We start from the raw sequence: 17,644 nt of genomic DNA on the forward strand, positions 1-17,644 counted from the left end.
TATATATATATATATATATATTTATTTATTTATTTATTTATTTTTTTATTTATTTATTTATGTAGTGGTTACCATTTTGAAAACATTGTTCCTCCCTTCTCCCTCAGAATATTTCAGTTCACGTGAAGCAGATTGTGTCAGACTACATCAGACTATGCTATCCACTCTCCATTTTTGCTATAGTCATCTGCTTAAATCCTGGTGAATCCTATTCACTCAATGAAATGAATTTTATTGAAATTTTATAGAAATTTTTAGCATCTAGCTTACTTTTCTTCTCTCTACAATAAATCATATAAGCACTTTTAATTATTTTAGTGTTCATACTAATAATCTATCCAACGTTTTGACTTCTTTCTCTCAATCTTTATCTCTCTCTTTCTCTCTCTCTCACACACACACACACACACACCCCTTACTAATGAATTCAAGACCTTATCCTCAAGGTCTTTAATGTTGCCCAGTGTTGTGTCCCTCACCAATTCATTTCCCCAACTTTTCTAAATAACATTTATATCTTCTCTCTCTTCAAAGCTTAAAAATTCCTCCTCCAGACACACTTTCTGTTATAAACTTTTATTTTACATTGAAAAAAAAAATCCCAGACTCAATCAGCTCACCAATCAACCTATCAAAATCCACACCTAACTACTTTACCTCCCTCCTTCTACAGTGTATATTTTGTCTCTCATCTCTAACCATGGGCGGGATTATGCAGAGCCCATGCATGACTATGCAAGAACTCAGCTTTTAAATTTATTTTTCTTTTCTCTTTCATCATCATTTTTTCCTCTCTACTGAATCATTCCCATTAGTTTACTAATATATAGTAGTACCTCTAATCTTTAAAAAAGACCATGTATTGTTCAATAGCTACTTCCTTGCGTTCCTATTCTCTTGACAACAAAACCCTCTAAATGAGTTATGCTACCAATTACTTACTTCTATCCTCTCATTCTATATTTACACTATTTCACTATCCCAGTCACCTCATGTTGATCACTCTCATAACGGTTGGCAGTTACTTCCACATTGCTAAGTCATATAATCATTTCTCAATCTTCTTATTTAACCTGTCATCAATGTTCAACATATTTTGCATCCTCTCTTCCTTGAAACATCTTCAGTTAGGTCTTGGGAACCCAGAAATCACCAGGTTTTGTCTAACTTTCCAAAACTGCTGTTTTAGCCTCCTTTGGTATTTCCTCTTCTCATCTCTAAATGATTCAGTGTTCCAAAACTCAGTTCTTGGATATGTTCTATTTTCTGTACATATTTATTCCACAGGGGATCCAACCTAGTTTCACAATTTTAACTACTATCAACATGCTGATGACTTCCAAAGTTATATCTGCAGCCCAGATCTCTCCCTGAAACCCTGGACTTAATGTACACATCCACTTAGATATCTACTATCACAAACATTTATAGCCATAATTGGTTTTTAATATTTTCCTCACAGGCTTTCTTTCCCATTTCAGTTAAAAACAACTCCATTCTTCCACTTGCTTATGCTCCAAACTTCAACATCAGTGTTGCTGTCTCCCTTTTTATCATTCCTCACATCCAGTTCATCAGTAAATTCTGTCAACTTGACCTTCAAAAAAGTAACAAATCAGAATTCTCTTCAAGGAGATTGGTTCAAGATGGCAGAGTAGAAGGACATGCTCTCACTCCCTTTTGCAAGAACACCAGAATCAAAACTAACTGCTGAAAAATCATTGACAGGGAGACACTGGAACACACCAAAAAGGATACCCCACATCCAAAGACAAAGGACAAGCCATAATGAGATGGTAGGAAGGGTGCAATCACAATAAAATCAAATCACATAACTGCTGGGTGGGTGACTCACAAACTGGAGAACACTTATACCACAGAAGCCCACCCACTGGGGTGAAGGTTCTGAGCACCATGTCAGGCTTCCCAACCTGGGGTTCTGGCAACAGGAGGAGGAATTCCTAGAGAATCAGACTTTGAAGTCTAGTGGGATGTGATTGCAGGACTTCGACAGGACTGAGGGAAACAAAGACTCCACTCTTGGAGGGCACACACAAAGTAGTGTGCACATCAGGACCCAGGGGAAGGAGCAGTGACCCCATAGGAGACTGAACCAGACCTACCTGCTAGTGTTGGAGGGTCTCCTTCAGAGATGGGAGGTGGCTGTATCTCACCGTGAGGACAAGGACACTGGAAGCAGAAATTTTGGGAAGTACTCTTTGGCATGAGCCCTCCCAGAGTCTGATATTAGCTCCACTAAAGAGCCCGGGTAGGCTCCAGTGTTGGGTCACCTCAGGCCAAAAAACTAACAGGGAGGGAAACCAGCTGCACCCATCAGCAGACAAATGCAAAAAAGTTTTACTGAGCTCTGCCAACCACACCAGAGCAACAGCTGGCTTTACCCACCACCACTCCCTCCCATCAGGAAACTTGCTCAAGCCTCTTAGATCGCCTCATCCACCAGAGACCAGAGGACGGACAGCAAAAGCAAGAATAACTACAATCCTGCAGCCTACGAAATGAAAACCACATTCACAGAAAGACAGACAAGATGAAAAGGCAGAAAGCTATATACAAGATGAAGGAACAAGGTAAAACCCCAGAAAAACAACCAGAAAAAGTGGAGATAGGCAACCTTCCAGAAAAAGAATTCAGAATAATGATAGTGAAGATGATCCAGGACCTTGGAAAAAGAATGGAGGCATGATCGAGAAGAGGCAAGAAATGTTCAACAAAGACCAAGAAGAATTAAAGAAGAAATAAACAAAGATGAACAGTACAATAACTGAAATGAAAAATACATTAGAAGGAATCAATAGCAGAATAACTGAGGCAAAAGAATGGATAGGTGACCTGGAAGACAGAATGGTGGAATTCACTGCAGCGGAACAAAATAAAGAAAAAATAATGAAAAGAAATGAAGACAGCCTAAGAGACCTCTGGGACAACATTAAACGTAACAATATTCACATTTTAGGGGTCTCAGAAGGAGAAGAGAGAGAGAAAGGACCCAAGAAAATATTTGAAGAGATTATAGTCGAAAACTTCCTTAACATGGGAAAGGAATAGCCACCCAAGTCCAGAAAGTGCAGAGAGTCCCAGGGAGGATAAACCCAAGGAGAAACACACTGAGACACATAGTAATAGATTGGCAAAAATTAAAAACAAAGAAAAATTACCGAAAGCAGCCAGGGAAAAATGACAAATAACATACAAGGGAACTCCCATAAGGTTAACAGCTGACTTCTCAGCAGAAACTCTACAAGCCAGAAGGGAGTAGCATGACATATTTAAAGTGATGAAAGGGAAGAACCTACAACCAACATTACTCTACCCAGCAAGAATCTCATTCAGATTTGATGGAGAAATCAAAAGCTTTACAGACAAGCAAAAGATAAGAGAATTCAGCACGGCCAAACCAGCTCTACAACAAATGCTAAAGGAACTTCTCTAAGTGGTAAACAAAAGAGAAAAAAAAGACCTACAAAAACAAACCCAAAACAATTAAGAAAATGGTCATAGGAACATACATGGTGATAAGTACCTTAAATGTGAATGCATTAAATGCTCCAAACAAAAGAAACAGGCTTGTTGAATGGATGCAAAAACAAGACCCATATATATGCTATCTACAAGAGACCCACTTCAGACCTAGGGACACATCCATACTGAAAGGGAGGGGATGGAAAAAGATATTCCATGAAAATGGAAATCAAAAGAAAGCTGGAGTAGCAATACTCATATCAGATGAAATAGACTTTAAAATGAATAATGTTACAAGAGACAAGGAAGGACACTACATAATGTTCAAGGGATCAATCCAAGAAGAAGATATAACAATTATAAATATATATGCTCCCAACATAGGAGCACCTCAATACATAAGGCAACTGCTAACAGCTATAAAAGAGGAAATCAACAGTAACACAATACTAGTGAGGGAATTTAACACCTCACTTACACCAATGGACAGATCATCCAAACAGAAAATTATTAAGGAAACACAAGCTTTAAATGACACAACAGACCAGGTAGATAATTGATATTTATAGGACATTCCATCCAAAACCAGCAGATTAAACTTTCTTCTCAAGTGCACTCAGAACATTCTCCAGGATAGATCACATCTTGGGTCACAAATCAAGCCTCAGTAAATTTAAGAAAATTGAAATTGTATCAAGCATCTTTTCTAACCACAATGCTATGAGATTAGAAATAAATTAAAGGGAAAAAAATGTAAAAAACACAAACACATGGAGGCTAACCAATACATTACTAAATAACCAAGATATCACTGAAGAAATCAAAGAGGAAATCAAAAAATATCTAGAGACAAATGACAATGAAAACACAATGATCCAAAACCTATGTGATGCAGCAAAAGCAGTTCTAAGAGGGAAGTTTATAATAATACAAGCCTACCTTAAGAAACATGAAAACACGCAAATGAACAATTTAACCTTACACCTAAAGGAACTAGAGAAAGAAGAACAAACAAAACCCAAAGTTAGTAGAAGGAAATAAATCATAAAGATCAGAGCAGAAATATATGAAATAGAAACAAAGAAAACAATAGCAAAGATCAGTAAATCTAAAAGCTGGTTCTTTGAGATGATAAAATTGATAAACCATTAGCCAGACTCATCAAGAAAAAGAGGGAGAGGACTCAAATCAATAAAACTACAAATGAAAATGGGGAAGTTACAACAGACACTGCAGAAATACCAAGCATCCTAAGAGACCACTACAAGCAACTCTATACCTATAAAATGGACAACCTGGAAGAAATGGACAAATTCTTAGAAAGGTATAAACTTCCAAGACTGAACCAGGAAGAAATAGAAAATATGAACAGACCAATCACAAGTAATGAAATTGAAACTGTGATTAAAAATCTTCCAACAAACAAAAGTCCAGGACCAGATGGCTTCACAGGTGATTTCTATCAAACATTTAGAAAAGAGCTAGCACCCATCCTGCTCAAACTCTTCCAATAAATTGCAGAGGAAGGAACACTCCCCAACTCATTTTATGAGGCCACCAGCACCCTGATACCAAATCCAGATAAAGATACTACGAAAAAAGAAAATTACAGACCAATATCACTGATGAATATAGATGCAAAAATCCTCAACCAAATACTAGCAAGCCGAATCCAACAACACATTAAAAGGCTCATACACCATGATCAAGTGGGATTTATCACAGGGATGCAAGGATTCTTCAATATATGCAAATCAATCAATGTGATAGGGCATATTAACAAATTGAAGGCTTAAAACCATATGATCATCTCAATAGATGTAGAAAAATCTTTTGAAAAAATCCAACACCCTTTTATGATAAAAACTCTCCAGAAAGTGAGCATAGAGGGAACCTACCTCAACATAATAAAGGCCATATATGACAAACCCACAGCAAAAATCATTCTTAATGTTGAAAAACTGGAAGCATTTCCTCTAAGATCAGGAATAAGACAAGGTTGCCCACTCTCACCACTATTATGCAACATAGTTTTGGAAGTCCTAGCCATGGCAATCAGAGAAGTAAAAGTAATAAAAGGAATACAAATTGGAAAAGAATAAGCAAAACTGTCACTGTTTGCAGATGACATGATGCCTATACATAGAGAATCCTAAAGATGTCACCAGAAAACTACTAGAGCTGATCAATGAATTTGGTAAAGTTGCAGGATACAAAATTAATGCACAGAAATCTCTTGCATTTCTATACACTAATGATGAAAAATCTGAAAGAGAAATTAAGGAAACACTTCCATTTATCACTGCAACAAAAAGAATAAAATACTTAAGAATAACTCTACCTAGGGAGACAAAAGACCTGTATGCAAAAACTATAAGACACGGACAAAAGAAATTAAAGATGATACAAACCGATGGAGAGATATACCATGTTCTTTGATTGGAAGAATCAACATTGTGAAAATGACTATACTACACAAAGCAATCTACATATTCAATGCAATCGCTCTGAAATTACCAATGGCACTTTTTACAGAACTACAACAAAAAAATCTTAAAATTTGTATGGAGACACAAAAGACCCCGAATAGCAAAAGCAGTCTTGAGGGAAAAAAACGGAGTTGGAGGAATCAGACTCCCTGACTTCATACTATATTACAAAGCTACAGTAATCAAGACAATATAGTACTGGCACAAAAACAGAAATATAGATCAATAGAACAGGATAGAAAGCCCAGAGGTAAACCCACGCACCTTTGGTCAACGAATCTATGACAAAGAAAGCAAGGATATACAATGGAGAAAAGACAGTCTCTTCAATAAGTTGTGCTGGGAACACTGGACAGCTACATGTAAAAGAATGAAATTAGAACACTCCCTAGCACCATACACAAAAATAAGCTCAAAATGAATTAGAGATCTAAATGTAAGACCAGACACTATAAAACTCTTAGAGGAAAACATAGGAAGAATACTCTTTGACATAAATCACAGCAAGATCTTTTTTTATCCACCTCCTAGAGTAATGGAAATAAAAACTAAAATAAACAAATGGGACCTAATGAAACTTAAAAGCTTTTGCAAAGGAAAGGAATCTACAAACAAGACCAAAAGACAACCCTCAGAATGGGAGAAAATATTTGCAAATGAATCAATGGACAAAGGATTAATCTCTAAAATATACAAGCAGCTCATGCAGCTCAATATCAAAAAACAAACAACCCAATCTAAAATGGGTAGAAGACCTGAATAGCCATTTCTCCAAAGAAGACATACAAATGACCAAAAAGCACATGCAAAGCTGCCCAACATCACTAATTATTAGAGAAATGCAAATCAAAACTACCATGAGGTATCACCTCACACCAGTTAGAATGGGCATCATCAGAAAATCTACAAACAATAAATGCTGGAGAGGGCGTGGAGAAAATGGAACCCTCTTGCACTGTTCATGGGAATGTAAATTGATATAGCCACTATGGAGAACAGTATGGAGGTTCCTTAAAAAACTAAAAATAGAATTGCCATATGACCCAGCAGTGCCACTACTTGGCATATACCCAGAGAAAACCATAATTCAAAAAGACGTATGCACCCCAATGTTCATTGCGGCACTATTTACAATATCCAGGTCATGGAAGCAACCTAAATGCCCATCGACTGATGAATAGATAAAGAAGATATGGTACATATATACAATAGAATATTATTCAGTCATAAGAAGGAAGGAAATTGGGTTATTTGTAGAGACGTGGATGGATCTAGAGACTGTCATACAGAGTGAAGTAAGTCAGAAAGAGAAAAACAAATATCATATATTAACGCATATATGTGGAACCTAGAAAAATGGTACAGATGAACTGGTTTGTAGGAGAGAAATTGAGACACAGATGTAGAGAACAAATGTATGGACACCGAGGAAGAAAACGGCGTGGGGGGTGATGGTGTGATGAATTGGGTGATTGAGATTGACATGTATACACTGATATGTATAAAATGGATAACTAATAAGAAACTGCTGTATTAAAAAATTAAATTAAAAAAAGAAATCTCTTCAAGAATACACCTTTCTTACAATTGTTAATATTCATTATGTATCTTTTAATCTAAAATAATCATAAATATAGTCTGGGCATTAGGTGATATTAAGAAATCATTGTTTAATTTGTTAAGGATGATGTTATTTTGGATAATTAGGAATATGCCTTATTTGAGGGGAGGAAGATGCATACTGAATTCCTTAGGTGAAGAATGTGATGCCTACACTATAGCATAAAACAAACAAATAGAATAAGTTGGAAAATACCCAGAATTTAACCAGTTTTGGCCTCTTCCACTGCGACTTCTTAGGTTCCAACCAACATCATCTCCCACATGTATTTTTGCACTAGCCTCCTGTATGGTGTCTATTTTCTGTGTTTGTTCAACTTCCATCTGTTCTCAACACAGCAGCCAAAAGGAGCTATTAAGTTTGTCAGGTCATGTCATTTCTTTGTTAAGAAGCCTTCATTTGCTTTCATCTCACTCGGAGTAAAATGAAATCTTTTACAATGATTTATAGGCCCCTTAAACAATCTCTTCTCTGACTTCATCTCCTCTGCCTTAACCGCCTCCATTCCACACCAGCCACACTGGTTTCCCTGCTGTTTCTTGAACTTACTGGCACACTCCTATACTAAGTATAGTCAGAACTTTTGCACTGAGTCTCTTTCACTGGTTTCTTTGCCTCCTTCTCTAGATTAGTACATGAATATATCTTTCATTTTCTTCAGGTCGATCCAAAATCACCTTCTTGGTAAAGACTTTCCTGGTCACCTTATTACATTTTCAGCTTTCTACATGCTAAACATTTTCCTTCTCTGCTTCTTTTGTCCCCTAAGCATGTAGTATGTAACTGGTTGATATTATACATCGTCTCTCTCTCTCTCTCTCTCACCAAAATATAAGCTCCAGAAGAAAAAGCGGTTTTGTTTATTTTGTTCAGAGCTTTATTATCCAGTACCTACAACATTGTTAGGCACATAATAGAAAGTCAATGAATAATTACTCAGTAAAGTGAATAGATAAATAATTAAGTGAATTATTCTTATCTTCCCTACATCTACAGCTTTCCAGAGCTTAGGTTTTAGATCTCTTCCCTTCTGTTTTCCTATATGCTTCCCTAAGTAATCTCATCTTATTTCTATAATGTTAAACACCATATATATACTCATGAATTTTTTTATATCTCTGTAAATGTCCCCTATATTTACAAGTTTCTCAAAACCCAAATCTTTGCTATCTTTGAATCCTTACTCCCTCCATATCATATCAGCAAATTCTAGTAGCTTAAACTTCAAAATATTTCAAAAAATAACAGATCTTACTATCCTCAGTTACAAACCTAATCTACGCCAGGAAGGTATCTTCTAGTTTACTACAATAGCCAGTCTCCCTGGTTCCACGATTGTCTCTCTGTAGTTTATTCTCCGCACTATGGTTGCAATTAATTTTTCAAGATGTAAGCCAGATCTTATCACTGCTGAGATAATAACTCTCCAGTGATTTCTTAGTTTATCTAGAATAAAATCCAAATTTTATCATTATCTAAAAGAACTTGTATGACATGTTCTTTGCCTACTTCTGTTAAAATTATCTCCCTGCTCACTATACTCCAGTCACTTTGGTCTCCTTGATACAATCGAGTAAAAATATGGATAAATAGTCCCTGAGAAGTTGAATAACTTCATGCAAGTTTACCCTATTTTTAGTATTAGACTCTGAGCACAAGCCCTGTGATTATAAATCAAATATCATGCATCCCTTCAGGATGTAATGTGATACTGGGAGCAGGTTGAGGGTATCCATTGAATGGGAGAACACAGAAGTGTGCACTTTTGTGGAGGTTAAATATAGTGTGGTCTCACTGAGTTGAACAGGGAAGCAGAATGCTAAACATAGGTATATATACAAGTGACTGGGATTTTATCTCTAGGGTCCAGCAAGGTGCTGTGGATAAGAATGTGGAGAGAGGCAGGCAAGTTCACCATAGACAAGAATAATTAAAACGAGAGTGGATAAGTTCATTAAAGGAGTGGAGAGAGTCACAAAGAAAATTTGAGCCTGGGGAATGAACCTTACAAAAAGTTACACCCGGGGAACCCAGAATCTGAATGGTAATTTGTTTTCTGTTTTTACTAATTACAAACCTTTGAATAACAAGGTCTTACTTGCCTTTGGAATATTGAGTCACAATGACAGTGATTTTAAAGGTAGAGAATAAGACATACATCTTCATCAAAGTTTCCAGGTAGGTATGTGCAATTTTAAAAAGTCCTGCAAATAAGTCTGGTAGACCCCTAAATGGATGTGTCTCCTAATCATCACCATTTTCTTTTACTCTTATTTCCCTTCCTATTGAGAATCACTGATTTACAGCATAGGAAGCAGAAACACCTAAAATACTTCTTTTCAAACTATAACAACAAAAAACGTTAAAAATGTAAGAGGAAATGATGATAGTAGCAAAAGAGACACAGCGTAAAATAAATATACATTTAAATTAAAAGCTATCTCATGGGCTTCCCTGGTGGTGCAGTGATTGAGAGTCCACCTGCCAATGCAGGGGACACGGGTTCGTGCCCTGGTCTGGGAAGATCCCACATACTGCGGAACGGCTGGGCCCGTGAGCCATGGCCTCTGAGCCTGCGTGTCCGGAGCCTGTGCTCCGCAACGGGAGAGGCCACAACAGTGAGAGCCCTGCGTACCGCAAAAAGAAAAAAAAGCTATCTCATGTATAGCACTGTCACCATTGTATGGATAATATAAATTACTGGAACATGAATGTCCAAAAGAATGTACTTTCCAAAAAAGGGTTGGGATGATAATGTTTAGAAGTATGAACACATTTAAAAGACACAATACTTCTATTTTAATTACTTTTTAATCCTGAAAATATTGAAATAAATGATGTTAAAAGTTAAAAATCTAAACACACACTTTAGTATGGATTTCTTGGTTTTTCTTTCACCTCCACACACACACACACAAAGCCTTGCTTTTTTATTAAACTTCTAACAAACAATGATGCATCAGAAATAGCATGGCCTTTAGACAAACACATACTTGATTTTTGAAGCCCATGTTTACCACAGAGTTACCAAGATAATTAATTCTTCTGTGTCTCTATTTCCCAAATAAAATCTATCTCACATCTTTATTGGCAAACTTTGTCCAGTGAGTAATGTGGATCCTACTGTGGGAAGTCAGCAAACAGCTGATAGAATAGCTCCAGTGATTACAGGACAGTGTTGTCACCACTATCGCTATCCTCCTCTTCATCATCATAGCTTCCATTTGTTAAATATTTTATTCATATCCAGGTATGGCTCTAAATATTCTGTATAGATATTTCATATTTAGTTTACAACCACTCTATGTAAAACGCATTAATATCCCTATATTACAAATCAGCTAATGATTGGAGAATTTAGGCACATTGCCCAAGATCACACAACCAATAACATTTATAACAAACTTCTTCTGCTTCATTTTATGAAATTAAAACTATTTTTAAATTATGACACCTGCAATAACACTTTAGAACCCCTCGTATCAAAAAAAACAAAAATAAAACACACTTTGAAACATAAGAGGAATATGTTGTTGGCAGAAATACTCATCTTCTTTAAAAATCTACCATTCTCTATGTAGAAAATAAACGTTTATCCCACCTCTCAGATTAAGGACATTTTAATATTTCTAATTCCAAAAATCATATTTATATTATATTTCATAATTTATATTTCATTTCATAATTCTATAGTCATAAAATGTTGAAAATGTATCTGATCATAACAAGATAAATATATCTATAGCCCTAATCATAAGACAGAATACAATTTAATAGAAAAGATATTAATTTTTCATTACCTCAATATTTTTGCATAAAATTCAATAGCGTCCAAGGAACACTTCTTTTAAATTCACAAGTTATTAAATCACACTTCCCAGTGTAAAATAACTATCATTTTAGTTTTTATTATGGTTCATCTGCCTTGGACATAAGAAGTAGAGTCCTGTGACTGACTTAGCTGCAATTCGCAAGTCATTTAGAAGCCACATTCATCATTGTCACTAAAGAAGAGCCCAGAAGAAATTGTCTGGGCTGTATTTAGCATCTCTGAGAACTGCAAAGTCCACTCCTTCTCACATTTCTCTTTCTAGATATAAGCCAGAAGGCTGTAACCAAGAACCAGTGCAGGAAGTAAGGTTCACTTTCATTATCCTTCCTTAGTTCCTCTCACAATTCCTTTCTATGACTCAATAGCCAGCTCTGAATTATCACATGTTCTTGAAAGATATTTGGTTATACTGCTTGTCTTGTCTTCATAGATAAAATAACTACCTGAATTTTTAATGATATTACTATATTTGTTGTCTATCTCCACTCATTAAATTGATGGAAATCTGTGATCAGGGCCCTTATCAGCTCTGTCACTGCTATGTCCATTGCCCGTGGAGTTCCTGGCACACACTAGGCAATAGAATTCAATAAGTGAGTAACAAACAACTTCCTGAAAAAAACGTAAGTTTGATATTTTATTGTGGATTAAAAAAAATTCAACAGAATCCTGGCTATCATATGATACATCTCCAAATAAAAATAACCTCATTTCCTCATGAACAAAGAGGTTATCTTTAGTCTGGTAGACAAAAAGAGGTGTTTGAGTGAGGGGGTGAGGTATCTGGCTTCAAGTAAAACAAAAATTTTGTCATAAAGAGAGTTTTAATATATTTTATGTGGGCACAAAGCAGAGAACATTTAGGTAAAATTCATAGAGAGATCATTTTAGCTTAGTATAAAAAAACTTCAAAACTATTTCTCTTTGAGAAAAAATAAACAATAACTCTAGTGCCTGGAATTCTAGAAGAGTCTTAATACAGATCTGTTTGATCAACTAGAGTGAATGATGAATAAGGTTGTCAGGAATTAGAATGACTTTGTCCAGAATGTGGCACACATCCCATTATGGAAAGTGAACAAACAAGCTAGAAGAGCTTGAAGCAGATATTCTAGAGACAATGAGAGACTGAATAGGACATTAAGCAACATTATCTCAACTTCAACTTTATTTAAAGGTCATAATATTTATCTCTGAATAAAAAAAACAAAAATTATTTAATAGAAAATCTAGGAAAAGTATCCAGAAAAAAGTTAACTGAAACAATTTAAGAATAGAAAATCTTTGACTATAAAATATATCCAACTACCTGTTAATAAAATACAATGTTTTCATGAGAAATAATTGAAGGCTTATATGGCACATCATAAAAGTTTTAAATAATGTAAAATATTATTTTTAATTTACTAGGTTTTGGTAAAATAATTAATATGATAGAAGAATTATTGAAAAAGGCATGGTATCTTATATGGCAGATAAAAAACACGTATTTGTTGTTATCTCTCCAATGTTAATATAGATTTAATATCACTGGGGCCAAAGAATTTCACTGATTAGTTAAATTACACAAAATTGATCTTAAATGAAATAAGATTATTTTATGTGTATAACCATTTTAATGATAGAAATTCAATATGCTTGGGTGCTCACTTTGGAAAATTCATTAAGCATGATTTGGCACTCTATTCTGTACATATGTGTATTGCAATAAAACTTACTTAAAATATTTGTTTCTCCAAAAATAATGTCACTGCTCTCTCTGCCCCTTAATATGATATATTTGTTTCCTTCACCTTACTTTCCCTAGAATCAATGTCCTGTAAAATAAAATCAAATATACATGAATATTTTTATAATTTTAGTTTGCAATATATTCATCATATTACCTAAATCTTTTCTTTGCACATTGGAGATATATATACTTTTTTCATAAATTTACAATCAGTTTCAGTACAATCAGTCTAATCATTTACTTACTTAAGCAAGCCCTCTGATAGGAAAAACCTTTAGCAAGCAGATTTTATTGAGCACGGACTGTGCTAGGCTACAGGAATGAACCAAACAGGTTCATTTCATGTTTTCTACTCTCATGGAGCTTTCCAGCCTAATGGAGTTGATTATTCAAATAAAGCAACCCCCAGTGAACAGTGATATAAAGAACAATAAGTTTGAATTCAGGAAGAATTATTTGATATACTCAAACTCTCCAGTAAAGAAAAAAACTGCAATAATTAAGATTTTTTGTAATTTTCTCAGGGCATTTGCTGTCCCAGGTCCCTTCTAATGTTCAAGTGTTCTCTTAAAATCAAGCTATTTTAAGACTTGCATATGCTACTACAAAACTAAGTTTCCAGGACTTTTTCTTGGCATTTCCTAGGCTTATTCTTGAAACTGTGGGCTTGCCGTCATCAACTTTATGGCACAGACTAGAGCAAACCGACATGAAGAAGAACAAAACTGGTAGAATTTGGAAGACTCAAAAGACAAGCCAATTTGTTTCAAGTTTGGGATTATTTTCTTATCTGTAATTAATACTAAGTCTGCACCCTTATTAAAATAAGTGCTCTGGTGTCATTATGTAAAAGTGCATTTGAACTTTCTACAGACTGTTGGGCTGTAGCCCCTCTGGGATTGTTATGTTTGCATCCAAATGATAGCAACTGCTCTAGTGTCACTAGAAGACAGAAACAGGTACAAATATAATGCATTTTCACATTTAGAAATTAGGCAGGATATCTGGATGCACTTTCCAAGCTAATAAGGTAAAGTAAGAAGGAAGAAGGAAGGAAGGAAGAGAGGAAACATTTCTGCTTCTCTTTAAATCAATCAAGTATTCAGCCCAGTTCATTTTTCTAGAGAGCTGGAGGAGGCTAAACATTGCCTGGTATTCCTCTTTAACACTCCAGCTAATTAAGTCAAACCTTCTGTCCAAACAATTCACAGGAAAGAAGAAAGAATAATCTTCCAAACTATGAAAGCTTTGTTCATCCATCATACCAACCACCTAGTGCAGATCTTAGAGATCTTTTGTCTGGTAACCTTTTGCCCTTTCAGCTGATGAACAACTGAAGATGTGCAGTGCAACCTAATTGCTAAATGCAAACTGTGCCCTGGGAATCAATTTATTTGCATGATTCTATCCAACCACTTTAGTGAAGTATTTAGGAGACTGGGTTAAGTACAAAATCCTCTTTTAAATACTAATTACAATTTAAATGTTCCTACAAAATAATAGAAAATGTGCTTTAAAGTGGGTACCTGATTTTTAGTTATATATTTAGAGAAAAAAAGAAACTACATCTCAGCAAAGGTGGTAATGTGTTGGAACATTTAGATTTTGATTAAAAGGAGAAGCATCTTTGTGTGTGTTTAAGACATTTTTAACTCCTTTTTCTTTTCCCTTAAATATTATCAAGTTCAACAACACAGAAAATCTGTGCCAGTTTCTTCGCTAAGTGTTAGTAAAAAATAAAAAAGATTAGATAAGGTACTGACACCAGGGAACACTCAGGAAGTCTCACCTTATATGAAATGTTCAGCTTTACTTTTATTAATCATCCTTTAGGCCGAATTTTTTTTTTCTTATTTCCCAGGCATCCATTTTCACAGCACATATCTATCTGTACTATATCATAATTGGCCTTTGCTTATTGCTAGCACTGAAACCTCATCCCATATTCTGCATGCCTCCAGTTACTACAGTTGCTAATTATTTTTAAAGTTAGAGGATGATGTGCAGCTAAATATATCTCATCTTCCTAATGGTATTTATATAACCGAAATGTAATTTGTTCCTTTTTATTTGTGCTGAGTGAAAATAAATCTTCCTCTCTTTTTTTCCTTCCCCCCAGAAAGTTTGATCCTTGATGTGTTTTGCCTTTTGATCAAATTTGGTAACAGGATTATACAATTTATGTATTTCTTTGGGAGTCTTCTCTTTAATTCTCTTCCTTCCCTTGCCTTCTCTTTTCTCTTCTTTCTCTCATAAAAGTCTGTATTCCTATTTCTCTGTGAAGTTGAGAATGTATCCCAGTCCACTAGTTAGGAATGATGAGATAATAAAAATTTAATAACCAACTTGACCATGGATCCTACTTATACAGTATATTTAGATGGAAGAAATCATTGCTAGAGAATTTCTGAATTATTGCAAACTTCTACAGTGTACTAGTACAATCCTGCCCCCCTGGGTACCTAGATTCCTGCCTAGAAAAACAAACCTGTTCCACATCTTCTTTATCCATTCATCCGATGATGGACACTTAGGTTGTTTCCATCTCTGGGCTATTGGGGCACATATATACAATGGAATATTACTCAGCCATAAAAAGAAACGAAATTGAGCTATTTGTAATGAGGTGGATAGACCTAGAGTCTGTCATACAGAGTGAAGTAAGTCAGAAAGAGAAAGACAAATACCGTATGCTAACACATATATATGGAATTTAAGAGAAAAAAAAAACGTGTCATGAAGAACCTAGGGGTAAGACAGGAATAAAGATACAGACCTACTAGAGAATGGACTTGAGGATATGGGGAGGGGGAAGGGTAGGCTGTGACAAAGCGAGAGAGAGGCATGGACATATATACATTACCAAACGTAAGGTAGATAGCTAGTGGGAAGCAGCCGCATAGCACAGGGAGATCAGCTCGGTGCTTTGTGACAGCCTGGAGGGGTGGGATAGGGAGGGTGTGAGGGAGGAAGAGGCAAGAGGGAAGAGATATGGGAACATATGTATATGTATAACTGATTCACTTGGTTATAAAGCAGAAACTAACACACCATTGTAAAGCAATTATACTCCAATAAAGATGTAAAAAAACCAAAACAAAACCTGTTGAAGTAAGGAGGAAACTTAAGCTCACGAAGCTAGGGAATTGTTCTACAATAATTACTTCTCTCATTTCTACAGTTTGCAATGGAAATGTCAGGAGATGGGAGGAAACAAATAACAAAAGTGACCTAGGGCTTCCCTGGTGGCGCAGTGGTTTAGAGTCCGCCTGCCAATGCAGGGGACACGGGTTCGTGCCCCGGTCTGGGAAGATCCCACATGCTGAGGAGCGGCTGGGCCCGTGAGCCATGGCCGCTGAGCCTGCGCGTCCGGAGCCTGTGCTCTGCAACGGGAGAGGCCACAATGGTGAGAGGCCCGCGTACCGCAAAAAAAAAAAGTGACCTAGATTTAGACGTTTGCATTACATATAAGCTAAATTGCAAATAATTCACCTATAAAAATTTTTCTATGCACAACTACATTATTATTGCCTTAGTAACTAATTTTTTTGCCCTTATTACATCCAGGGGGAAAATAGTACAGTCATAAAAACCTTCCTAAGAATATACAGTGCATCTAGATGGAGGACACAAGACTTGGAAAAGAGTTGAGACTCAATTTGTGAACACGTTTAAGAGAAACTCATGCACATTGTGACCCTCCATCAGCTCATGTAGGACTTTGAAGTCAAATATATTATTGCTTTAGGCACTTGAAGAATCAATGTGCGTTTTCAAGATTTTAATCTTAGAAGAGTAATATTTACCAGACTTTTTTTTTTTTAACATCTTTATTGGGGTATAATTGCTTTACAATGGTGTGTTAGTTTCTGCTTTATAACAAAGTGAATCAGTTATACATATACATATGTTCCCATATCTCTTCCCTCTTGCCTCTCCCTCCCTCCCACCCTCCCTATCCCACCCCTCCAGGCGGTCACAAAGCACCGAGCCGATATCCCTATGCCATGCGGCTGCTTCCCACTAGCTATCTACCTTACGTTTGTTAGTGTGTATATGTCCATGACTCTCTCTCGCCCTGTCACAGCTCACCCTTCCCCCTCCCCATATCCTCAAGTCCGTTCTCCAGCAGGTCTGTGTCTTTATTCCTGTCTTACCCCTAGGTTCTTCATGACACTTTTTTTTCTTAAATTCCATATATATGTGTTAGCATACGGTATTTGTCTTTCTCTTTCTGACTTACTTCACTCTGTATGACAGACTCTAGGTCTATCCACCTCATTACAAATAGCTCAATTTCGTTTCTTTTTATGGCTGAGTAATATTCCATTGTATATATGTGCCACATCTTTATCCATTCTTCCGATGATGGGCACTTAGGTTGTTTCCATCTCTGGGCTATTGTAAATAGAGCTGCAATGAACATTTTGGTACATGACTCTTTTTGAATTTTGGTTTTCTCAGGGTATATGCCCAGTAGTGGGATT

General features: G+C 36.0%; 1 protein-coding gene across 1 annotated transcript in view; it reads left to right on the forward strand.

The window, feature by feature from the left end:
• Positions 1-17,644, forward strand: part of BCHE (butyrylcholinesterase) — an 88,883-nt gene that overhangs the window by 33,749 nt on the left and 37,490 nt on the right. The gene's annotated exons all lie outside the window — the stretch shown is intronic.

The sequence above is a fragment of the Aethalodelphis obliquidens genome, unplaced genomic scaffold, assembly GCF_003676395.1.
Source record: "Aethalodelphis obliquidens isolate GAN/ISIS:26980383/991018 unplaced genomic scaffold, ASM367639v1 scaffold1, whole genome shotgun sequence".
NCBI classification, from domain to species: domain Eukaryota; kingdom Metazoa; phylum Chordata; class Mammalia; order Artiodactyla; family Delphinidae; genus Aethalodelphis; species Aethalodelphis obliquidens.